A 27111-nucleotide genomic window follows, 5' to 3' on the forward strand; every position below is an offset into this window, starting at 1 on the left:
ATACTAATTAAATGAAATTCTGCCGTGATTTCAAGACAAGATATATAGAATATTGCATAAATATGCATTATGTAGGAACACCTTTGTAGGAACAAGAGAGCCCTTTCTACATTTTCTCAAAATCCTCTATTAGATAATTTCTTCGTCCATTCTTCTCAACGATAAAAGCGCGAAAACATTGAAAGGGCATTGCACCTAACAATATGCAATTGCACAATTTTATCTAAAAATACACAATACGCGTTAAAGTCGCGTTAAACGACTCCAAGATTACATCCAATCTCTACATTTCTTTTCATTTAAATTTCCCGTACGTGCACAAACAACTAACGTCTACCTTTCAATCGCGAAAATCTAAAAGCTCAAGAAGAGAAGAACATCGATCGTTATTCCTCCAAACTTCTTCCAAAAATTCCAAATTCCATCGTAGGAGCCTGGTGGGTAGATCATCAATTAGCAGCAGCTGTTTTCCAGCTAATTCGCGATTCTTAGCGCGTCGATAATCGACGGGTTTAATAGGGCGCGCCGGAGGAATATTCTGTTTGTGGCGAAGGCGCGCGCGAACGGTGCGAAAAAAGGGGGGTAGGACGAGAAGGAGAGGACGGATAAAGAGATATCAACGCGGATTTACTCTCGGTATCCGGAGCTAGCAGCGGGAAGTGCCTCGTTCCTCGATCCGGCCCGTCTCAAGGATGGAAGGATCCTCCGCAGATATTCACCTTCGAATCCTGAAGAAACGAGTGGCCGTGCCGAACTCGATCGGCCATAATTTACGACGTCGACGTACCAGCCGGAACGTTATCGCGCGATTCTGATCAGCGGCGAGAGACTTCGACCCCGCGATACAAAAAACCGTTCCGAGATCTCGTCGAGGTCGTTACTCGAACGCGCTCGAGTAATGAGGGGCTATCGAAAGCGAAGGCAAAGACGCGAGATTCGAGCGTTGCACGTGTTTTCTGCCCTGATCACTCATTAGTTAGCGGCGTGGATCGCGTACAACGGAAGAACGGAAGGAACCACGTCAGGGAAACGACGGTAAATCGAACCGATTCGATTATTTCAACGATCGCCATTATACTCGTATTTATTTCGTTTACTTTCCATTCTTCTTCACTCCTCTCCGTACATTTATTTGGACTCTTCTTTTTATCGAACTCTTACTTGTTCGCGAGATGTAATTGAATTTCCTAATTCATGATATTCGTTTATTTAAATTATGTTCATTAGAAACTTGGAAAATATTCTTGATAGACGTGTTTTAAAAATGATCGTCTAAGAATTCTTCTAAGAATAAGAGAATTCATTTCGTGTTGTTTTCTGGCTCGTCTATGCATATATGAGATATTTGATTGATATATCGTAGGTAGAAAAATAACAGATTCAGAGACTGAAAGTTACGATGAAAATTTAAAATCGCTTCACTTTCGCTTATTTTCCCATTTGCTCGCGGCTCTCTACCACGGCGAAAGAACAAGAACAAAAATCAATTCCCCAACTCGATTTCAACGCCAATAAACCATCAAAAGTCCTGGAAAACAGCTCACGGGCTGAAACTTCGAAAGTTCTACCCCTCTCGTTGTTTGTTACCGATCAAACGTCGTACTTTCTCTGTATCCTTCCTTGGATATCAAAAATCGCTTGAGCATAGCTCGATTTCCGCTTCGCCAGCAAAGTTCCCAGGCTACACGCGGAAACGCGTTTGTTGTTCTCGAAGCAGAAATTTAGAGATCATTCGTTAGCGTTCAAGCAACTCGCTGTTGTTCTCCCCTCGTTGTTTTTCAGTGATCGATCATCCGTCTATGCAGCCGAAGAGAAAAAGAGAGAGGGGGGAAAATCGAGGACAGGTGAGAGTTTCCTGGAGTTTTGCTTTGTCCTCGTCGTTTCTACCTGGCCCTACGCGTTCACCAAGCAAGTGCATCAGCGGCATTTTTCGAAAATCTATTTGGCGAAACCCGGCGTGGCAATGTTCCCAGCGGGAGATCCTTTCTCTTCCTGTCTCACTTGGAAATGCACGAGTAACGTAAGAAGCGAACACGTCTCTTTCTTTCCTTAACAGATCTTACTCATAGATACCCCGACCTGGTTAAATTCATTTTCAGAGACCTCGTGTAATTAACGTCTTCTTCCATTTGTCTTCTGTCGTAGTCGTTAGGTTTCCTGGAAAAACAGCTTTCTACTTCGCGGCGATTCTTTTGGTTACAGACGAACATCGCAGACCTTTCGTTGTAACTGTTATGCTTCTTATTTGTGAAATCGTTTATTATACCAGATTTTCTGAGGTAAAATCGAAAGATACTTTGTTATGGCTCCATTGCTTGAACTAACTTGACGATGTATTTATGAGCGATTACTGTTCTTCTATTTCGTGTCATACCATAAGTCATACGATGACTCATACCAGTTAAACTAAGTAAATAAAAAAATATTCGTAATAGTAAACAACGTACATAGTTAACTCATGAATATTTAACTAACTTTTTGTTGATAATCGTTCATTGAACTTTATCGTGTTACGAATACACGTCAGAATTTTGCACTGACAAAGTTTGTAGTGTAGATTACACATGTGCTACAAATATACCAAATATGGAAATAATTAGAAGAAATATTAAAAGTGGTAAAGGAAGCAAAGCGAAATATTTAATCGTCGTCGTCACTTACGCTAAGAGAATAAATTAAAACTGTTAACGCGTCCGACAAAATTTCGTTAAAAGTTACAAAATTTATAGATCCTCGGAATTTACAAAGTTCGAAATTTAAATCTCCAATTGGAAGAACCTAAAAAGTTCATAAATTTTCAACTCGGTACGATTACGCGTCTGGATGGTGAGAAATAGCAAGAATTTCGAACAGATCGATTATTAAAGGGAATAATTTTTCTGCCAACTGTGTTCGTACGTCAAATCGCAAAACAACTTGGAATGATTTTTTAATATAATTATAGTCCGAATGAAATGGACTAGGCGAAGGCTCGTGTCTTTTGTTATTTATCGATGGGCAACATGTCATCCGACAGCACGGTGTAATTAACGTTCCAGACTAATTCGGCACCCATTGTCGGAACGGAGCAGCGTCGGCCAAAGATAGATAATTTCCGTGTTTTGTTGTGCCTTTTTTCAGCCGTCCATGGAACACGGGGGTGGAGCAACGTGGACTGACGTTGACTGACGTTCAACAGACGTTTCCCATTATTTTGAATAGTAGAAAATCGACGAATCTTCAGAGCCATACGTCGCCGCTGAATACACCGCCGTTTCCACGAAACGTTTTCAGTTTGTAAAACGTAAGACTCTCGTCGTTGTACGCTAATATTTTCTCGGAAATTCATAAGCTGATTGAAGTGGCCTTTGAGGGTGATTTGCTCTCGACGCATCAAACGTAACACAGTCCCCAAACATTTCACTTTCAATCGTGACAGAATTTCATTTTATTAAAACCCTTTGTTAATTGATAATATACAGCGAGAAAGTGACTATACGTTATACAAAAATCAGCTCCGTACAATATTGGCTTACATATAAACTTAATTATAATTTTTGCTATTAATTCGTATCCTCTCATACTCTATATTTTTCGATCAAGTTAAATTATCAATATGTTAAGTTGTAAAAATTGACCGCTCACATTCTCACAAAGGATATAACCTAACATACACGAAGATGGTACCCCGCTGGGGGTAGCCACCCACATGATAATCAAACAGCCAAAAAATTCTACCAAATGTCCAAATCGGACAAATTGTGAATGTAAACAACTAAATAAAAAAAAAAAAGAAAAAAAACATTCTTACATAGAAATGGTAGAAACTTGCCAAGAAAAGATTCAAAACTATTCGAGCATCACGTAGCCGGTTTCGAGGTTACATGCTTAAAATCCAGCTCCTTAACGACAGCCGAATTTCTTTGAGGCCAAGAACTCAGCGTCAAAGAAAATCAAGGCCTACCATTTATTTTTCAGTAGTGTTTGACCAGCAGTTCGCAATCTCCAGAGTGAATCTACAGGACACGGTGTTAGCCTGCTCTCTCATATCCCGTGTTCAGGAAAGAAAAAACAGAAGAGAATTGGCCCGCTTCTTTTTCACCCCTTCGCCCCCTGTACCGACAGTGGCATCCTCTTTTTTCCTCAAAATAAACTCGTCGCCCCGCTTCCGTCTACGTTGGAACAGGACTCTCTAGGCGGTACATATATTTCTTCTATTGTCTAGCCCCGGAGTTTCCTATTGTTTCTAGAAATTTATCGCTTCACGGAAAGTTTGGCCACGCAGAAGCGGGTGCTTTCATCTTGAGCTAACGACGAAGGGTGGGAAAGAGAAAGAGAGCGTGTGAGCAGGCCGAACGAAAGAGGGAAGAGATATAGATTCAAAGCGGAGGCGATAATTAGTACTTCTACAAAATTATTTATGCCTGAAATAAATCAAGGGAAAGCTTAATTGCTTCCCTCTTTGCGCGTTCTCTATCCGAGCTCATTTTTTTTTTTCGCTTTCTGTTCTTCCACTTTTGTTTCCCCCTTTTTATTCTTTTTTTTTTTTTTTTTTTTAATGCCACGAAATTCTTGTCTTCTTCTCGAAACTCACGCGTACAAAAATTTATCGTACCATTTAGCTTCTAATCTACCAGATTCCTTTGGGGGAAGGGGGTTAGAGATAGAAGTTTCGACGATTTTGTTCTATTTAGATCGCAGTGTTTGAAAATATTACTGGTGGCATGAAAGTAGATTTTGATAAAAGTGTTTGTCGGAGATGGGTAAAATGAAATTTTATTTTATTTTAATTTATTGGCAATATTATCCTTTCATTAGGTGTTGTTATTATTCATTACAATTTTTCACTCGAGTTACTCGATGATAAAGTAACCGTATAATGACAAAAGAAAACGATATAATCACATGGAAATGAAATAATTCTTGAAATGTATGAACAGATGGAGACGAGATATACGTTTCAAACCATATGGCGTTACAGAGGATTCGCTGCCAAAATACTCAAACATCCGATTATTATATAGAATTTAATATTTTATATTTAATAATAAAAAAAAAATAACTCCTATAAACTTTACTTAATAGCCAACTATATCAAAGTTTTTAGTAACCGAACAGTATATACTATAGCTTAGTTTCCACGAATCCAAATAAAGGCACAATCATACCTTCCCACACCTACTTACACTATCACGATGGTCGATTACAAAGACATTCTCGCGTTTACCAATTCACGAGAGAGGAAAGGGCGAGAACAGAAACGAAAGGGGTGGAACAGTCAATTTACGTTCCACGGGAACGATTTTATTCCGAAAACCATACGGAAGATCAGGGTTTTGTGCTGCAGTCCATTCGAGCAGTGACGGAGGAGAATTTCAAAAGCATTCACTGTAGGAGGAAGGGAGGGTGGAGAGTGGATAAGGCGTCGTAGAAGCTTAGAACCGTTCGGAGTGAGGGGTCTGGAAGCTTTGGCAACAGGTTTCATCCCCGTGGAAAGCCGCCATGTTTCCGTTCGTACGAGCTTTTCGAAAAACGACCGTTTTTCCAACAGCGGAGAAGAAGGATGGCAGGTCTGGATCTTTTTCTCGTACCCCTACCATTCTTCTTTCTTTTCCTCCCGCTGTCCACGCGTTTTAGCTGTCTTTTTCTCGTACCCGTTTCTTTTTCTCCTTTGTATTCCTTCTTTGTCTTACTGTGGCTCCGCAACGGTGGATGAACGAGAAGAGGACCCGTTTCTGCGTTTTGCGGGAAACCGGTTTCTTTCCTACGTTAAATTACAAGACGGCTCTTCAACTTTTCTTCCCCCAGGCTCGTTATTTCTCCTCCTTCCGAAGTTTATAGGAGGCAACGTTTTATTTACATTGTAGCCGGGTTACTTCGAAATCGAAAGTCGCCGTGGAAACAGGATCGTAAACACGCGCGACTTTTAATATCGCTTCGACTTTCTTGAAATGTAATTGTCTTATTTCTCACCACCTCTTCGTCAGTGGTCATTCACGCGAGTAAAAGAGAGAGCGAGATTCTTTTTATTTCCCATTTCGGTGGATAATTCGCCGTGGCCGCTGCAGGATTTCACGGCCCACGAACAAGGAATGTAGCGTTTCGAAGGGTCAGAGTGACGTTGCATCGTTTAGAATTGATTTGATGGATTTCACTTCGTCGATTATCGAACGTATTAGGATAATATTAAATATAGAGACAATTTTACAATCACCGGTATTTAGATCGTTTTAAATATAGCATCGACGTATATGAAAAGTTAGAAAATAAATGTATCGTCGTGCCTTGAAATTACAATTTGTTAAAAAAAAAAAAAAAAATTAAAATTAAATCCATCCATCTAATCCTATAATTATCTCCAAAATATCGTGGGAAACACCAATACACCGTTCCATCGTTAAATCTCAGAAAATGGGGAGAAGTGTGTATTCGTTTAATTGAAAAAAAGCGTCAACAGCAATAGAGATAATTTTTTTGCCGTTCAAGATATTCTCGTAGAGTGCGAAGAGTATCCGTCCCGCCTTTTTTCTTCTTTCTTTTTTTTGCAGCCAGCGGTATGCACCTCTTTGAAGTGAATTTTCGGAAAACCGACGAGAAAAATGACAGAAAAATTGAAATTGAAGCGTGAGAAACAAAGATGGCGAAGAGTGAACCGATGCCGACATTATGGAAGCCTTGGTTACAAGATCGTAACTTAGCCACTTTAGAGTTTCTCGGTCCATGGCACGCCATTAGGCATCCTCTTTAGAAAAATAAATCTTCTCTTCCAGGAATTCCACATAGACATCGGGAACCTAGTCTCGAATACGCATAACGAGTCGACACCCCCGTGTCGAGGAAAATGGACTCGTCCAACAAGGGTGGTCACTACGAGCCACCACTCTCTTCCCTTCCACGTTTCCCTCCGTTTTTCGTTTGTGCTCGCCTCCGCTCCGCTTCCATTCCACAAGCGGTTCGAACGCGTTTGAAATGCCGATCAACCGTCGATCGTGTTGCCAACGTTTTCTCGATGGACGAATTCGAGAGCGTTGCTCTTGAGCGAATTTTGAATGCTTTAATTTAAAATTTCAGATATATACCACTACATCGCTAAATTTATAATCCACAAATAATACAATTTTGTTAAAAATTAAAATTTTTGTTAAAAATATCCTGAAATTTTTGCAAGCGAAGATGTAAATAGTTTATACGTGTAAATAAAAATATACATAATAGTTTACACATTTTTAGAAGGATACCTATAAAGATCTTTGTAATATGTACATACATACATACATACTGTGAATATGTACATACGCCGGAAACCTTTTTTTTCAAGCTACCGATATTCCAAAATTTACAAAGTTGGCCGCCCGATCAGATCGTTCATTTGAAACAGAAGCAGGAAGGCCAACCAGATAATACGAAGAAACAATGTTAGAAGAAACACGAGCCAGACGAAAAAGACGGAAAGAAAGGCGAGGGAAACAATTCGGATCCGGCTGCGTAGCTGTCATCAAAGACGTCCCGTCACGATTGCGAGTCACGAAGGAGAAGACCGAGCAAATCCACGTTTTAAAAGAGCCGGAGAGGAGATGAACGAGCGATACGAGGACGAAGAAAAGCATCGGTAATCGTGGTTCTCCAGTGAACCGTTCCGCGAAAAGAATCTGAGTGGACGTCTGGACAAAAGCGCTAGCAACTTTTCCTCTTCCTTCTCTGCGTACCGGAAAATTCGAAAAATGGCCTGCTCCCTTCTTCGTATCCTCCTCCATCTTCGTCTCGGATAGTTTTGTAGCCGGTGTGTCGTTTCATCTTCGACAGCATCGCCATTTTCAAACGCGAAGCCTCCTGCCGGTGAATGGAACGCACACAATCGACGCATTGTGGCGTTCCTGGGAGAGCTCGATGCACCTACGGGAATAATATTTACTTCCGGTCGACAGACATCCGGTCTGGCCTCTCGCAACGTTCCTTCAGTGTGTAACACGAAACGGTGACGACCAGCAACGCAGTTTTTCTTGCCTCGATGGACCGTTTCGCGACGGGGTATCCCTTGAGGGGGAGGTAAAGGAGAGAATAAAGAAAAAAATTGTTACTTTCCATTGACGAGGTTACCACAAAGAGCAGAGTAAGGGAGGAAATTACACGTTACGCGTTTAATCGAATTTGAGAGGGTAACGACATGTGCCACAAATTACGTGACGCGACGATGACTTCGATTTTTTATTCCACAGGGGTCGAACCCTTTCCCTCGAACCCGTGCTTGGTTCACGGTCTGCAACTGTTGAATTTGCTTTTTATGGTCCGACGTTTGGACGCGTTTTGTTCAGGAAAACGCGAATCGATTCGGTGCTACGTAATTCGGGGCGTGTTTGAAATTTAATCGCGTCGAGGAGACTTGAACGATGGTGCAGGCAACGAAACACTGTGCGTTTCTTCGATTCCAATCGAGTCGTGGAATAAATGTTTGAACGTTGTAAGAAGGAGAGTTTTACAGTTGATTAAAAACAGTTAGAAATAGAAATACTACATTAAAAGAAATAGTCGTTACAAAGTTTGCAAGTTGTAATTTATCCCGATTCCAAAATATTTATTCACGAATTGTAACGTTGATAACACAGTATTTAATTTCGCGTTGAAACAGAAATTAACTCGTTCAAACAGATCATTGCCAGGGAGATTCAACGTTCGACGAAAGTAATCGTTTCACGGAACTCGGAATACGCGAAACGCTCAAAAACGAAGGTTTCCACCGTATCGGCGCAACGATTTCGCAACGACACGATAATTAGGCGACCTTGATCGAACGGGGTAAAGCAAGGATCGCGAAGAAGACGGATCGGGGGAGGGTTGGAGGGAGGGAGGAAAAAAACGACGGAGGTAAATACGAGAAACGAAGAAAGGTAGGTACCAGTAAGGCTCATTTACTGTTGGCCTGTTGCAAAAAGCATTGATGATCCCTCGAGGCACAAAGAGCAATGATAGAGAGCAACAGATAAGTGCAATCCGAGTTGCAAAACGTTGCGGTGCATGAAGAGGCATTACAGCTCGCTCGCAAATTACTACGCGGGGTAATCATAATGCGATCGTAATGCAACGCGAATGACTTGATTTCGAGCGTGAGCCTCGCCGTTGCGAGATAAGACCCCGGCCATTACGCGAAATTAGCGATTATCGGACGGTAATTCATAATTATTGTTCGTCGTAATGCGGACCCGCGAACAGAGGACCGCACGGAACAATATTTCGAATCGACGCGACTCTGTGCCCGGGAATTTCAACGAGGAAACAAGCGGGAAGCGTGACTATTGAACGTTTTCCTCGATAAATAACGAGTACGTTGCTAGACTGGCATTTATTTAAAAAGAAAAGAGTCGCCAGAGATTCTTCACGTTCTGTTGCAGGTTGGAACGTTTTGGTCCTTGTTATTAGATTGACCGAAAAGTTTCTCTCGTTTGATAAGGTGATAATGGACGAACAACAATTTCTGTTTTATATTATTGTATTAGATTTAAACATTAGATTCAGCTAGAATCAAACGTACGATAATCACTTATTATTCACGTTATAGTACCATGCTAGAATAAATTACTTATAATTCTCAATGAGAATTGATTTTGAAATACTTCCACATATAAAAAAAAATTATTTTATTGAATTAGGTATGATCCATTTCGTTCTATTTCCATTATTATGTTCCTCCATAACTTAATAAACATTTTTTTTTTTTTATTTACAAGTGCTTTACAATCAATTCTCACATTGAGAATTTTGAGTAAGTTTCTCTGGCGTGGCGCAGTGACATGACTAATTATTTATAATAAGTTTATTTCTAGCTGAATCTAGTGCTTAGGTCTAAAGGACATCGTAACAAACTAATATAAAATAAAAAACATTGTGCGTCTATTATTCCCTTATAAAACGAAAGAAACATTTCGGACAACCTAATATTAGTAAAATAGATGCAAAAGCGATGTACTATTCTCGGAGAATAGACGAAGATAGTTGTAGATACCGAGGATTGTTTTCTAATCTTACGACTTTCAATTAAATCCAAATTACGAAAATAAATTTTACTAAAGAAATATCTACTAGTCTCAAGTATTCATAATTCTCGAAACTTTAACGAGGGAACTTAAAATATTATAAAGAATAGCACGTAGAAAAGTAGAAAAAGAACAAATTGTAAAACGATGTAGTATTTCCTACAGATGGTAGCCATCATTTTTCGAGAATTCTTGGAAATTTCGGCAGCCAGGAAAATGCGAGGCTTTGAGAAAGCTCGGGATATAACAATAGCATGGGACCTGAAGCGAACATAAATTGTAGATACCACGTGTTATTTGTGGACGAACGTTTTTGGACCGGTTAGTACAGTCAGTCGAGGCGAAGAAAAGGAGACGAAAGATCTTCTGGAAAGAAACGAGAGGGCAAAAGAATTGAAAGAAAGACCTTGGAAGGCCCGCGTGCACCTATACAAACAGGCCCTGCTGAAAAGCAAATATTTTGTTGTGATGCAAGAATTCACAACATTAATGGGGTCCCTGGAAGTGCAGCGTTCCAGGTCGATTAGAGTGCACAGGAAATGAGCTTTTTCGCGTTTCGTTCCTTTTAAACACTGCTAATAGTAATAACAATAAGAACTTGAGTGAGAGAAATGACTCTGACTGGTAAACACGATCTGTCTTAAACATTGTTTCATCCGACTAAAATAGTGACCAAAACAATGTGACTAATACCTGACTAAATATAAATAATGTGACAAAACATCTAATAGTTTTAAGAAATCGAAGCATTCGCTGAAAGAAGTAAATTTCTTCTACCAAATGCCCAAACTGGCCAAATTGTGAATGTAAAGAATTAAATAAAAAGAAAAACACTTCTTTCTTCAAACTGTAATTTACGTTTTTATCTTGAGACATATTGTTTTCTTAAACATTTTCATTCCCTTTTTTTTTTTTTAAATTTTGCATTAAATAAGAAAAAATAAATACTTTTTATGATATTTGCACTTTTTTATATCCCAATATAATATACCAGATACATCATGTTTTCCGAAAGTGGAAGTGTACTAAAGGTAGCTCAACGTTCAAAATCGTTGTTGGTCGTTTTCTTCCTTTGTGCTTGAACGTGTTTGATCATTCTGGTCGATACAACGAAAACCTCGACGTCCTTCCATTATTATTGTCCAAACTACGGCAATGGAGAACTGTCGTAGTACTTGCAACATGTAACAATAGGTCTAACGTTGTCACTCACCTTCTTTTTCTTCTTCTTCCGGTACCAAAATTCAGTTCAGCCATTAAACGGCTTTCCTTGGAAAATTGCACCTTTCAGGTAGCAACTAAAAACGATAAATTTCTTCTGCACCATTGATCGAGTTCCCTGGGTAGAACTTTTTCTTGATAAAGCACCTAGAAACGAGCTTTCTTTAGGAATTCGCCAAGAAAATATGCTTGCGCCTTTTTTAAATTTTCTTGATTTTTCAATCATTTTTTTTTTTTGTACTACTTCTAAAAATATCTCAATATAAAAATGTAATTTTTTTTTAGTACGAAATATATTAAGAATTTTATTTAAAAATTCAAAGAAGCGTAAAACGTAAAATAATTCTCTCCGTGAATTTTCTAAAATTTTCCAACATCTTAACATTTATGATCCAATACAGAACGAAAAAGAATACATAAAACGATACTCTATCTAGATTTTCTAAAATTTTACGATACTCTAATATCTGATTTTAATAGTCTCCGCGAAACTCCAAGCATTACGTGTTTCTCATGCAGGAAAACAAGTTGTAAAAATGGAAATTTAAAACGTACAGCCCGACGAAGAATTTCGTGCCGCAGTTTCTAGAGAAATGTAAAAGATGACAAAAGCTGGATAAAGCCTAATCGACGAAGGAATGCACCTAGTACGAACAGGTTTGGAATATTCATTAGAAGGAGCAACTGATTTGAAGGCGATTTAATAACGGGCCTCCGTAGGCTTAATTAATTTGGCCGATGGTTCGACAACGATTAAAGCTGCACCGTTTCGTAACACGCATTTCCAAACGATCCATAAAAGGTTTCTGCAATGTTCCGATGGGTTTGTAAAATTCTTTTCATAAATATGGATGTTACCCTTTGTTTCGTGCTGCATTTTTAACAATCGTTTTATACATACAATACCCTTTGATCGAGACTATCCTGTATGAATTTTCTTTATGAATTTTTTTATTGATTATTATTCCAAATAATATCGTTTGATATTGGTTTTTAAAAAGAATTTTCCTACGATACGATAGATGAATACTTTAAAGAAATTTCACAATATATATACTAATTAAATATAACGACTAGAAATAGTTCAGAACCGAGGACGTTTCTTACATCAACTTCTAACGGCACAATTTACTGTCAACATTATACAAGGTACTCAAGAAGCTTTCCTAACAAGTTGCGTCTACTTCTTAATTAAATAAAACAATAGAAGATAATCTAACAACTACGCTCCAAAAGCTTCGCAAGAAAGATATAATAATCAAGCAAAACAATCGGAAATACCATTTCAACAAGCAAATTGAACATAATTTCTTCGATGAAATTCTATCGAGTTAAATGTAGGTGCGCGTATAAAAATTAAATATACATATAAAATTATCAACGCAAGTCCAACCGCTGGCAAGAAGGAAAAAACGAACAAACACGCAAAGGGAATATAAATCTCTTATCTCAACACGTTGTTAACACCGTAACGCGATGTCTCTGCAAAGAAGTGGAGGAAAAGCGAGTAATTCCGTGGTATCGCGGAAACGTGTAGCACGAGCTGCTTCGCTAATTTCCCGGCAGCTGTTAATTAAATAAAACGGTGGAGAATAGCGGCGCGTAGCAAAGCGGAGACTAACTTGCCGAAATGATTCTGTTCCCATAGGGAGCCAGCTCGTTTAACAAAGCAGGACTTATTCGGTTTACTGCATGCGTAGTAAATGCACCGGGGGTGCCGGTGCAACCTGTTGCCGGCACACGGTGTAAAGATGTCGTAAATGCGCGGTAATAACGCGAAATACGCGTGGTGGAGTGTCGTTAGCAGTTTCAAGCATGCTAGCGGGACGCCTCGTGCACCAGCCCCGGCTATCGTCATTTTTATTGTATCTTTTACCGACGACGTTTGTTTGAACTTGTCTGTTCGTCGATTACACTACGAATTGCCGCGAATCTCGCGCTCGATGAAGATATTACTGTCCAAGTGCAAAGAAGATAGAAAAGGTATTGCGACGGAGATGAGGAAATGGGTTAAAGGCGAAAAATTAAGACGATTAATTAGCATAACTTGTATCATAGTCCGCAAGGCACTCAAGATACATAAATCGGATTCGAAATTTGTCGTCTGTTGTTGCGAGTCTACGTGTATATCGGGGGTGGAATTTTTATTGCTCTTCTATTTTCAAACAAATAGAGAAAAAGTATTTTGGGTAAACAAAAATAATAACGGTCACAGTTAAAGGAAATTCACGCTTCGTCCAGAAACAAAGAGATAAAATATTGAATACGTTAGCACGTTGCTCGAACGAAAGTAATTAAGTTTGGCTAAACTGTACAACGGCACTTACAACATCTCGTCACAACATAATTTACAATCAATTCTCGCATTGAGACTTTTCAGTAATAGGTTTACAATTGAACTCACAACATACACTTCCTTTTCGCTCCGTGCCTCTTTCTTTTTCTTTTACGACATAGTACGCAAGTATTACTCGACTAATCAAACGTTTCGACGAATTTCAGTGAATTTTGCAGTTACAATTTGATAAAACGTTTTTGGCTAGCTGGTAGTGAAGCGATTTGAACGATCTCTTTAGAAATTCGTATAGTCACACTAAAGATTTTAATCGCCGTTGGCTACGACTGACTCAGTAAGATGGAACTCGGCCTCGTGGAACGTGAGATCCCGTGAAACGCATCGTGCACGCTCGCGTTCCGAAAATTCATCGCGATACGCTCCCACAAGGACCCACGATTCGTCTAACAATTACGAGTAACATATAGCATTCCGCATATCATACCTCTACCTGTGACCGATAACTATCACCTTCATCACCTCGTTTAATAACAAAAGATAAAATAGACGAATAGATAATTTTCCAAAAGGCATAAAATTTATTTGAAACTATATATGAATTATATATATGAATCTCTCGGAAGTTAATCCGATCAACTTTACTTTAAGAAAATAATCACGTTTAATCTAGAGTACGTATAATGTTCTCATAACGAATACAGAATTCATTCAGGATGGAATGCTTAATTACTGCTGCGGGGAATTAGCACATTCTCCGGAATCCTTAAAATTCCGACAAAACATGCTTCTCCATTTTGAAAGCAAGATCGAGACAACGTTTTAAAATTAACCGTGTCCGTGAAAGCGTCTCCGATATACACGTAAGGCACGCCAATTCTACTTCTTTCCTTCTTCCACGAGTCATAAAGTAAAATTTAAAGCTCCAATAAAACGTCTGCTAAGAATAATCCAGAGTCTCGGCCAGCGATGCAACCGAAACCCACTCGTGGAAGTTCATCGAGGCGGTGATAAATGCACGAATTGTTGTCAATTTTGTCGACGTGAATAGACGCGGAGGAAGAGCAGGACGTTGAAGAAGAAAACGAAACAAACGAGGCAGAAGAAGATTTTAAAGATAAAAAGTTGGGGGAAGAAGAAGAGGAACGAGAGAGGAGAGCACCAAAGGGAGAAAGAAACTGAAGAAGAAGCAGACGAGGACGAGGAAGAAGAAGAAGAAGAAGAAGAAGAAGAAGAAGAAGAAGAAGAAGAAGAAGAAGAAGAAGAAGAAGAAGAAGAAGAAGAAGAAGAAGAAGAAGAAGAAGAAGAGAACGAGGAAGATGGAAAAGAAAGAAAGAAAGAGGAAGGAGTAGAAAAATCTCAAAAGGGTGCCGCGTGCACGCGGAGAACACATTATATATGCGATCAAAGAGGGCAAGAGACGCGAGTACACGAGAACATGTGGGACAATGCCTGTCACCTCATTCACGTCAAGTGAGCTCGAGGACTACCAACTTCAGCCCCGTCGTTCCGTAGTGGCAGAAGAAGAACCTGGCCACGGATCAAATTGCATCTCGATTCGTGCATCGACTTCTCTTTTTTAACGTTGGCCTCGTCTTCTTCTTGTACCGCCGCGCGCTCCGTCGACCCTTCCCTTGTTCTTTGGCTCATCCTCCCTCCCTGCGCGTCTCTTTTCGGTCACCCTGCTGATCCACTCTGATCCACCATCCCCTTAATCGTGTCTTCTACACACACGGAGACTCGAGGCGTTCGCGGGTAGATCCGGTCAGCCGTAGAAATCGAACGAGTCCACGGCGAGAGGAAGCAAAGATTCCCGGAGGCGTCGCGTCGAGTCGATTTCGTGGCGATTCGCGGAGCTTGCATCTCCGTTTCCGGTAGAACGGGCAGCATCGACCGGGATCACGACGTCCCTTGGAGAGAACGATGAAGTTCGATGCGATAGCGAGAAACGTGGGTCACCGATGGTAGTTCGTGCATGGAGATTCGGCATCTGATACGGAAAATTAGAGGTTGCGAGATGCAAAGATAATTTTTCCAGGGCAGGTAGATTGAATAGAGGAGATAGAATAGTTTCGTTTTACTCTTCCCTTGTCGATAATAATGATTGTTATTTTTAAATATTTTTTAAATTTTGTATTAGAAGTTTATTCGATTTTTCGCTTAAAATGATTTCGATAATGATTATTAATGCGTTTTATTTTATTATCAACATTTTGCTTTGTTTAGCTTTTAGAATAGACTACACGTTTCCAAAAATATCAGTACACAATGTGGCAAGAATTTCGAGCAACCTATGGAAAAATCATTGGACGATCGAGTGATACACATTACGAAGGAGGAGCGGTTTCGCTTGAAAACGTCGTTCGCATTGAAAAAAAGTATAGTCAACTGCATTCAGCATGGAAAATGAACTCCACCCCCCGAGAGGCATAATTCCCGTATTCCCCTATTCCTTCATTCCGGTTTAGTGGAATCCCAAAGATTTGCCAGTTTCTCGTACCGAAGCTCTACCACGAAATTCGATTTTTTCTCCGTTTCCTTTCTTCGCTTCTTTTCGTGTATTTCTATCTTTCGTGCAACCGGCAGGTGGGGTACACGCCGTAAATTGAAACGCTTCTCCGAAACATTCTTGCCGTTTCTCAATCTTACATAATATGTGGCTCGAGGAATTTTTAGCTAAGTTTAAAGTTCCATGTTGTAAAAAATTGCGCTTGCCTTATTACAGAAACATGGGAATTTAATTTCAATTCTAATCTAGCCAAGCAACCGATATTTATTTCATAGCTGGTAAGGATAATTTATGCTCTTTGTTACATTATTAACAGGCTAAGCTCTTCTTCGGTCATTGTCAATATTTATCGCAAACATCTATTGTTTAATTTACTTATAATTCTCAATGATAATTGATTGTAAATAGTTTACCAAATAAAAAAAAAAAAAAAGAAAAAAGATCTATTGTCAACATCTGTTGCAAACACCGAGATTAGAATAAGAAGCGTTTAAAGAAAAAAGAAAGAAAAAAATTAATTCCCTATTAGACATAGTAGCTTATCAACGCAGCTACAATGGGTACATTTCCAAGATAACATCGTAATCACAGCATTAAATCGATAATCCCCTATCGGCAAGGAGTGCCAGTCATCCTGCTGCAGTCAATAAATATGCAAAGTGCGGGTTAATTTAAAACCTAGGTACGCTGCATGTAACAGTATGATTAACGACGTAGTAAAACTCCATTTATCCAAATTTATAGTTGAGGTTCGCTGATCCTCTGTTCCACCTATAACTTCTTGTTCGAACGATAGAAATTGACATTTGTAAAACCAGGTTCGAGGATATCCATTTATTCTCAGTCTAAACTACTATGTATCACGAACTATCTAAATGAACCTTTACGAGATTTTAAGAATACAATGGAATAATTTAAAAATGTAGAAATATAGGTTAATCCTGATCCTTTAATAGTCGAGCGGATATCTGTTCGTTTTATAATTAATACGACGAAATATGTTCATTATCAGACGAATAAAAATTGATTTGCATAAAGTATTTGTATTTCGTTGATTTGACAGCTAGAAGTTAAGCCGTCCTCTAAAATCTTAAATTCCTTTCTTTATCGCTCATTTTCTATTCCATGTAAATAGAATACGTTATCGTACCTTGCATGAATTAATTGAAATAAATGAAAAAGAAATAAACTGACCTTATTGCAAAAATATCTCATTTATCATCTGATTTACATTCACCGGTACAATTAAACGCTTCTATGGGCACTGAAGCGACGCGTTCAACACGATCAACAAGTCTCGCGGCGGAGAGAAAGAAATCCCGCGGCTGCATTAGATTTCGATTATCTCTTGGTCCGACTCGTTCCGTTCACCTTGCACTTTTTCTTCTTCTGCGGGCCACGTCGCGAGTCGAAACACGTTCTCGGAACGCCTATTCATCGTGCCGAATTTTTCAACAGTCCAAAAGCAAACAAGAACGCGAATCCCCCCAATCAGCGCCGATTCAGATTTCCAGTTCCAGGCGGCGCGCCCTCGTTGCTTTTCCAGCCCGGTTATTTCTACGCGGTCGGTTCATTAATAAAGACATCGACACGGTTTAAGCCGACTCATGAAAATCTTCCCCTCTTCTGAACCGTCCTTTTTATTCGAAGTTTTCAATAGCGAGAGCGAAACAGTATTTTAATTATACAAGCTGTGACATGGGCGATTTGAGTGAAAGCAGTTCGATCGGGACAAAATCGACTTTCATCGAGGAAAGTATAGCAAACGATTATAGACGATGGATGCAAAAATATTCGTGATGTTAGTTTTTCGTACAAGGCGAGGAATGTGAAAGTAGTCTGCGAATTAGAACGTTTATATTGGACACAGGAGGATAGAGAAGGAAGTTTTAAGAAATGGAGTCCGCAAAAGTGTCATACTCGTGATTATAGGTATTATTTGTAATAAGAGGTAGGATTAGCTAAATGTGGTAGGTAATAGCAGGTTAAATTAGGTTGCAGTGTCGGTATATCGAAGATAGAAGATACTTAACATTTAACTCGATGCAACATAAAATTAAGTTTTGATGTTTAATTACAGAACGTTTTCCTCTTCTCGAAGTTCGTTTCCAACAGCTGGTAATTAAACTTCTATTTAGAAATTCTAGACACGAGTTTATTTTCTCGAACATATTCTCACATCAATCAATGTGATTGCGTAGATCGCTGACATAGTTGTAAAAGATTTGTAATGATAGGATATCGGTAAGAGAAATCTTTTTATTACATGCGTACACATCGCAATGTGCGTTACATGAATGCGTGTAATGCTATTTACGTAATACCGCTTATCAAGAAATTTCGAATCTCGTTACAGGTAAAGCATAACGAAAATTGATTACATCGATCGATATATCTATAAATCTCGCCCTCTAAGCTTCGAAAACTATCTTACAAAACGGTAGCCCGCGAAAAACACATGGAAAGAAATTTTCACACGGAGGAAAGAGTAGGTGGCGTCCGTCGAATTCCATCGGGTCCTGGCTACGATCGGTAACTCCCTGTATAACGTCATATACCGCGTGGCGCAAAAAAGGAAGCGCAAAGGCACGAAAACTGGTTTCGCTCTCTGAGTCACCGTCTATAATGACGGGCCGCCTGGAACGCGCTGGAGATTCACTCGTTGGTCGAAAAGTTTTCGTAGTGGATTAGAAGGGCCGGTGACTGTAGGTGGGAGAGCACGGATGAACACGAGGAAACACGGCTAATATTGCGGCCACGTTTCCGGTCGTTAAAGTGTCGAAGCTTGTCAGTCTGGCCGACAGATCCGAGTACGTGTCTCGATGCGATTATAATTTCAATATCAGAACGATCTCCGTCGATTCGGATAATTCTATCTTTCCTATAATATCGACAGGACTCAAAACGTTGAATGAATATCTTGGAACGAAGGATACCGCGATATTGTTTCTCCTGTTTGCTTTTTCCTATTGCAACGTGCGAGTTGATCCAAGGAAAGGAATAGTTCTTGAAAACTAACGATCGTGTCATGATATAAAGCTATGAAATTGATATGATATTGTAGTATTTTCTCGAGAATTATATAGACAGATAAGGAGGAAAAATGGTAGCAGTAAAGTTTTTCGAAAATTCAAACAAGTGCCAAAGCTGTTCATTTATTCTCGTATCTCTTGTATCATTTGTTCACGTTTGCATGCTTTTTACAAAATGCACGAATTGCTCGACAATTTTATATTTCTCCAAAGAAATCTCTGTTACCCTTTTTCCTATTCTTGCTCGCAAATCGTACCTAAATGTAGGTCTTATCCTTCCAATGCAATATGAACTCCAAACAAAACTGCACATCCCTCTCAGCGCACCCTAACATTTATTCAACAAATTCCTCTTCAATTTCTGAAGGACAATCAAGCGGCTTCGACAGGCAGTGTATCCCAACTACGGTTCGTAGTTGCGCTACGAATCTCTTGGAAGATTAGTCGAACGGGGAAATTGCCGCCAGAAATTTCTATTCGGCTTGAATATTCGTTTCGAAGAAGGAGGGGAAGGGGATAACGGTGAATCATCCCGATGTCAGAGCACCGGTAACTGGATACCGGACGAAACTCGTTCGAATTACTCTGGGAAATGAACGACTCGTCGAATGGAGGCGCGCTCCCGATCTTTCGAACGAAACCAGTTCGAGTTTCATGTCTATTGGCCGCGCGCGTTCTACTGCTCTATCCGTCGACTTTTCTTTTATACTGCGTTCACTATTTTCTTGAATGGCGCCCGTTATGGTGCTTGCAACGTGGATCACGGTCCCACATCGTGGGAGTGAGCCGAAACCGAGTCCCGTGGCCGAAGATCCCGTTAGCCTTCCTAACCCTTTTTTCCATCTCTTTCGTACGATTAACCCTTCTCTTCTAGTGTTTATGGAGTACTTTCGAAAGTTTTGGTCGGAACGTTCGATGTTTGCATGGACGCGAACGAATCGTGAAACGATTACAGCGAATTTTGGTATTATCGGGACGAAAGCCGAACGATCGTGGAATATCGATTTAACGATTGACTTAACAAATATTTCGTGCTTCATCGATGTCGTTTTACCTGACAGATCGCTGACTTTCTGTGCTTACTGACCGGTATTGGTCCATAAAGAATGTCATTTACGATACAGATTGAAAAATTTATGAATAGCACGAGAAATTATTACGATTCTTGAAAACAATTTTTTCTCGTATAAATTTATTGCTATAAGCAACTTTGTTAATGTGATAAAATGTGTTCGTTCGCTGTTAAAAAGACTCCACTTAATCCGTTTAATGTTTCCTTCGAAGGCGCAGCCAGTAACGTGACTATAAATCAGGATAATATAAAGGGTCTCTGTTTATGTATTAATTTCACAATTGTAAATGCACGTTTCGAGCAGAGTTGGCGACTGAAGCGCCTATAAAATTAAGCGCGGGATCGTTTTAAAAGCTTATACACGGCTATTATGACAAACCTGCAGTTGGAATAATGTCGCGGTCTCGTTAATGGGATTGCGACTAATTGAAAGGAGAACCAGTTTTAGATTTCAGATTGTGGCTTTAATCGCTATTGAAATTACATCGAAGTAGATATCGTGTTGCTTTCTAACACGCGGCTGGCTCTCGTTATCAAAATTGATTCACACGGTGAAATTAATAAATATATTGATATGTGTTCCACGTATAAACGCGAATCAGCCTCAACTACCTTTCATTAAAAAGGGTCAAGAAAGTCGAAAATGTTAAACTGCACGTCAAAGGAGCCTCCTTCCATCAGTAATATTTTAAACACGCGAGGAGACTCGAAACGAAATTCAAATAGATTCAAAGTATCGTGATTATTCCATCGATGGAGATCCATCAATGATCGTGACAACGTTGTCGCGTGATCAAGAAAACCCTCGTCAAGCCACCTACGATTTACCAGCGAACGAAGGAATATTTAAGGATCGCCATGATGGCTGGCCATGCGATAATTTCATTTTCGAGACGCTCCGAGGGCCTGGTGGTTTACGTGGATATTAGAAAACCGCCTAAGCAGGGACATTAAGGATACGATGCACCTGAGGGAAAATTATCGATAATGGCGCGCTCGTTTTCTCTCATTCATTACATGTTATCGTGAAGATAATAATAGTACCAGGGTCGGGTAATAGCAATAGCAGGACGTCAGGATGTTTACCTTATCCTTCGAACGGTGTAACTGGCTCTGCAGCTATACCATTTGCTTCATGCAACAATTAATACCACGTGCACCGTACGTACACACGCGTGTAACCCTTGTCGTTAGGTTGTTACGAATATTAATCATTGTTATTCTCACTTACTTTGTAAAGCCGTGTACGTCAGTTCGCCTGTCACGATAATAACGAAATATTGGCTGACACGTGTAATTTACCGTTCAACAGATGCATCGGCGGCCAGATAGTCATTAGAAAGAGACTTCGTAGCAGATCGAGACGGGACCGAAACGTGATCATGTATCGACGTGAACTTGCAGATTTCCATTCGCGTATTTAGCTGTCGTGCGTTTCATCGAACCTCCTTTCGCTTGGGAACCGTAACCTTTGATTAGAAGTTTCTTGATTTTTCGTGTAAACGGACAGATGCTGCAGCAATTATTATTATAAATTTCAGAAGCAGTCGAGAAACGAGGAACAGTTTTCACAAGAAGTTAATAACGTTTTATTTAAATTTTATTTAACATCATCGTTGATATCGTTAATCAGTAAATTATCGTGCAAAATGGTCTTGCTGTAACAATATAATATCGGTATAATTCTGACACACGAAAGTCAAGGACGGTGCACAAATTATCTATAAAATTGCTGACTATCAAGGCAGTCCTATAATTGTAGAATTACTTTAACCAACGAATGCGTTGAATTTTATGGTGAATATAAAAACTCTCGTGGTAGGAATGAGCTGATGGGGCAACGTCTCAAAAAATACTGCTCGCGAGGATGAGTCTTGATATCCTTGTTGTAAATTCAACCTTATCGTTCATCGTGGATCGAGGTTCACGGAAGAAAAAAGCGAAAAATCGATGAAAGAAAGAGAAAGAGAGGGGCAAGAGGGGGACATGATGGAAGAAGAAAGACAGGAGGAGATCTTTCCCGAGAAATCGTGCGAAAGTTTCGCCTACGACGACGGCATAAACACGTCGTTACGGATTACAAGGAGGAACCGATTCCACGAGTATCCTGCCTAATCGTGGGGTGTTCCTCGTGATTCATGAATAAAATATATGGGCGCCGGCCACTCGACTACAAGTACCCTGGCTAAGTGCCCTTCTAGGAGAAGACTATTAACTGATACATCATAAACTGTCGTTTATGGCGTCATCGGTGTATTATTCACGAGCCAGCTCGGCAAGACAATGGCGCGATACTTAACAGGTGTAATGAATTCCTTTAATGAATCCTTCGTTGTGATATTTACGATGACAAACGTGAGAATCTAAAGAACGTTAGATAATAATACTAACAATGATGTTGCATTTTTATTCATTGCACATAATCCATCTAACAAGTGGCGAATGAAAGATAGGAAATGGTTAACGATGCGAATAATGCATCGAATAATAAATCTACATCATGTATTAAATTAAATCAATTATAAAAATATCTATTTTTTTTTTTATCTACTCGAAGAGCAGCGTTAAACGTTGATTAATAACAACAAACGTGGTTATTCGTGAATGACACGCCGTAAGTACGACACCGGCATTAAGGAACTATCGATTGCCGCGAGTTAACGTTACAGTGCAAATCTGTTGTCTGGCTTGCACAATGATCTTCACGACCGTTTATATACCAGACGAGATGGCAGATCACGATGCATAAGTATCCTGGCATACGATGCTGCGAGGAAAACGTTGTTACCATAATGACTGTAATATTATGACACCGAGCTATGGCAGGTTCGTGTTTATCAGTGATCTGCAGTTGCACTCGCTAAATGGGCGCACACAACCAAGCAAACGATCGTGTGTGCGATCACACTATAAATTGCGATTATATCGTACATACTGTAAAGCATTTAGAGCATTTTTTCTCTCGGTGATTAAAGTAATCAGCAGGTTCGTCGTGACGATAGAATTTTTTGTGCTCGCTGAACGAGTGATTATCTGGATTTTTTTATCGTATTTTCTTTTTTCTTTCCTCCCTTTTTCCCTTTTTTTTTTCTCGACTTGTTTCTCTCCCTTTTTTTTTATCAGTAGGAACGTTAAATTTGCTTGTGAAGGGAATCTAATCTAGTGTTTGCGGCGACGCGTGTTTGCATTGATAAACTTCCGTGATAATGTTTGTCATTATCGTTATCGACGGATAGGCCGAAAGCGCGGTTGAAACTTTAATGCACCTCGGCCGTTTACCAACTGGATTATCTTGTCGAGTTCCGGCAGAGCTGTGCAATTACATTCTACTTTACTGTGTTTTCTTCTACTTGCCCTGTTTTTTGTATCAACGTTGCAACGGTTTAACACGATAATTACATAATTTTAGCTGATTTCACGGTCATAATTGTACTTAATACCAAACACAGAGACTGTTTAAAATACCATCAAGCTCCAATTACCTGTATTATACAAATTTTATAGGTCAGTATAAAAATCAACTAATATACTAGCGTACATTAGAACCGTCCACTATAGAAATTTATCGCGTCAATGACACAAAAATGAATTGCAACAGGAACGCTATCAACCGTGCAGCAACCGTTCCACTCAGTTATTACATAATTTTAATTTCACGATAATAATTATACGCGTAATATCGAACGCTCAGACTGTTTAGAATACCATAGACTAATTTATTTGATAAAAGTTATTTTCAAAATCAGAAATTTCAAAATGTTTCGCGTATAATATATTCGTATAATATATTAGTAAAATATATTATATTTCGTAAGTCTGTATCTATATCTTTACAACTACACACGGAAACATTTACATGTAATTCAATGGTGCCTATAAGACGTTATCCGGTAAGACGAGTAGCAACGAAGAAAGTTTATCCTCGAGGAAGAGCATCCAGGGGGTCTCAGGTATACGTATACCTCGAGCGGCAAGTCACATTCCAACCGTGTGTGCGCGTTCCGATTTTCGCGTGCAGAACTCTCCCTTGACGCTGTGGGCTGAAACGGTAGGAAGGAAAGAGCAGTCGCCCCGTGGCACGTGGCGGCCACGTATTTCAATAATAGCAGGAATTAAAGTCCAGCGGGGCTGGTCGAGTTGGGAGGAAGGGTTCGTTTAGCCGGCCACCCGTTCCGTTTTCTTCTCCTTTCCTACCCACTGCCCTTTTTTCCATCTCCGTCTCCGAGGCCGCAGTTCTTCCACTTGCCTCCTTTTTTTTCCTGCCCTTCTTCTTCTTCTTCTTCTTCTTCTTCTTCCCTTCCGGGACACAATCGGATTCTAACGCGTGCCCGCATGCGGCAGGCCTACCGCGACACCTTTTACCTCGCTTTCTTGCGGACATCACGCGCGTTCCTTCTCTTCCTTCCTTCCTCGATGGCGCTCCTTTCAGCCCCCGCCATCACCGACATCCAGGTAGCGCTACTCTAGCATCCTGATTATGCCACCGACGATCCTGAACACGATGGTTAAACTGCCACCTACCCCGTTACTTCGCTTTACTCAGGTAGCCACGAGATTTTTATTGCGACAGGTTGACCCATTGATCTGCTTCTATGGCCGTTCCTTTTCATTCTTTTATTTGGATTGCTTTTTTTCTTTATTTTGTCCTTTTTTTCTTCTTTTTTCTTTTTCCTTCCTTTTTTTTCCTTGGTCTTTTTTTGTGCAAGATGTCTCGAGTCGTGCGAGATCATATGAAGGAATCGTGTTCCTGAGGTTGTGTCTCGACAACTTTATTCCTTGTGACCTCGTTCAACTGGCGTCCTCGTTCGACTCGATCTGAACGCCGGAACAACTTTATCGCAACAGGTTGCATCGACCGTCTATTGACCCTGGTAATTCAAACTCCAATCGGTTCGAGTGCAATAACGCGGGACTCGCTTATCTCCGAAGCTTTGTCCCATTGTTTCCGATATTTGGTCACGAAGAATTCCGCTCGAAATTATAAGCAACGTTTAATTAGATATAATAATTAACCTTTAATTGAATCGAAGCTATAATAGATTTTTAGTTTAGTTATAATTGTATGTCGATGGAAGAAGAATTACATAGGAGTTAACCGATGAATTAATAACTAACGAAAATCCTGTATTCGAGTCAATATTGTACACATATGTATCTAAAAGTACTACGTAATACGATCTTGGATCCACATCCTACACAGTAAACGTATTAAACAGTCCAAACACGAAGCGAAACCCTTCAATAAACCATACTACTCACCCAGAAGCGCCTCGGACGCAACGAAGAAAAATGGTTATTCCCTGCAATCAAGGTCGATCAATTGCCAAGAGATTTATATAGCGGACATCATATTCTTATCACATTTCTGTAATGACCTCGAATCCGTGTCGTGAGCTATGGGGATGGCGGTGTGTACGCGCGTATACACACATGCATAGACATCATACATATATACGCGTACGCAAGTAGAAGAGGCGGGAGTTCCCTTGGCGGAAGAAAAATTGAACGGGCGCCTCGGAGCTTGTTCCTGGAATTGAATCAAACAAGTGTTACCACCCTCTTCGAGTATAATATATCTTCTAACATTCTGCAGAGGGACCGAGACGGATAGCTGCTGGCCTGTTCCAGGATATACCTGATCCCACGTAGAGATCTACGTCCGTTTCGAGATTTTCTTTTTGCGTCCCGTGTTGCACGCCCCCAGGACCGAAATTGATGTTTGTACTGCTCAAAATCGCCGAGATACCCCATTCCATTTTCCTCTCTCTCTCTCTCTCTCTCTCTGTTCTCCCTTCTCCTCTACGCGGTGTCACCGCTTCGAGAATGTTAAAAATGATTTCGTGAGAAAGTATGACGCCGCTCGGACCTGGCTGAACGATGATGTACACCCTCCGGTTACTTTGTCGGTCGATATAGCTCTGAACTGTTCGTTTATTGACTTCTTCAACTTTTAATTTGTCGCTGTTCTTTTTATCGAATCCAATGAGTCATCGATCGCTAAACCGCGTTAAGGACAGTTTATACGCTGAAACTTTATCTATCTGAACTCGTCGAAGGGCAGACAATTCCGTGTATTAGTTTCACAGAAGTTCGACCAGCTCTATTCTCCGTGAAAATTCTAATTTTGCTACGATTAGCGTTCGATTTTCGAGGAACGAACTAGTTACCCGCGTAAGTTTCTTTAGTTCAAACAAAATCCGACAGCAGAATTTTCCCGATCAAACTGTATCGATAGCACGTTCGTAATTAACAGTTGAATATAGTTAAAGAACATGTTCCACCGCGCAATTTGACAAATGTCTACTCTGCCTCGTTATTTTCTTGAAAGATGCAGAACACGAACCAACGACTACACGTTTTGCAAAAGGTGCAGCATAGTATGTAAAATTGAATCACGGCGACAAAAGAGTGAATCACTCGTATCCGACGATAGGAGAGAGGACCTTGAGCGATCAATTGGTATACCGAGCAAGGCATCGTTTTTGGCTGTACGTTTTCCATGGTTGAAGATCACCTTTGGCGTGGTGAGGACGAAAAAGCGGCGCACTACGCGTGTCGCGGCCGTTCCCGTTGACAAGCATTATCCTTTCACGCGATCACCTTTGACTGACAAACCAATTATTCGGCACTCAGCACTGACGAGCCAACTATTTTATCAATCAGCGCCGCCGGGCCTCCTCGTGGGCAGAAGAAACGACGATGTCTTGCGTACCAGTGGGGATCGAAGGAGGAGAAACAACCAGAAGAGAAAGGAAGAAGAAAGACGGTGAACAGAAGCGAGAAGAGAACGGAGAGAAGAAGCGCGGGTGTTCCTCGCCGGAGAGAGCTATAATAGCACGAAACATAATCCCCGGGTGAATCTAACGAGTCCTGTAAGAGCGAGCTGGACCAACGAGGGACGAAGAAGATGGTAGAAAATAGAGATAGAGTTAAGGAGTTTGTTCTTGGCTAGACAGAGAAGAAGAAAGTTTTTCAGG

The 27111-nt window shown here is 40.2% G+C and overlaps 1 long non-coding RNA gene across 1 annotated transcript in view; it reads right to left on the reverse strand.

Annotated features, from left to right (window-relative positions):
* LOC126871006 (uncharacterized) overlaps nucleotides 1–25528 on the reverse strand; it is a 37114-nt gene extending 11586 nt beyond the window's left edge. Inside the window, exon 1 of the long non-coding RNA XR_007691488.1 lies at nucleotides 25382–25528. This is a non-coding gene — a long non-coding RNA (uncharacterized LOC126871006). The remainder of the gene's footprint in view (nucleotides 1–25381) is intronic.
* Nucleotides 25529–27111: the final 1583 nt, after the last annotated feature.

The sequence above is a fragment of the Bombus huntii genome, chromosome 11 (assembly GCF_024542735.1).
Source record: "Bombus huntii isolate Logan2020A chromosome 11, iyBomHunt1.1, whole genome shotgun sequence".
NCBI lineage: Eukaryota > Metazoa > Arthropoda > Insecta > Hymenoptera > Apidae > Bombus > Bombus huntii.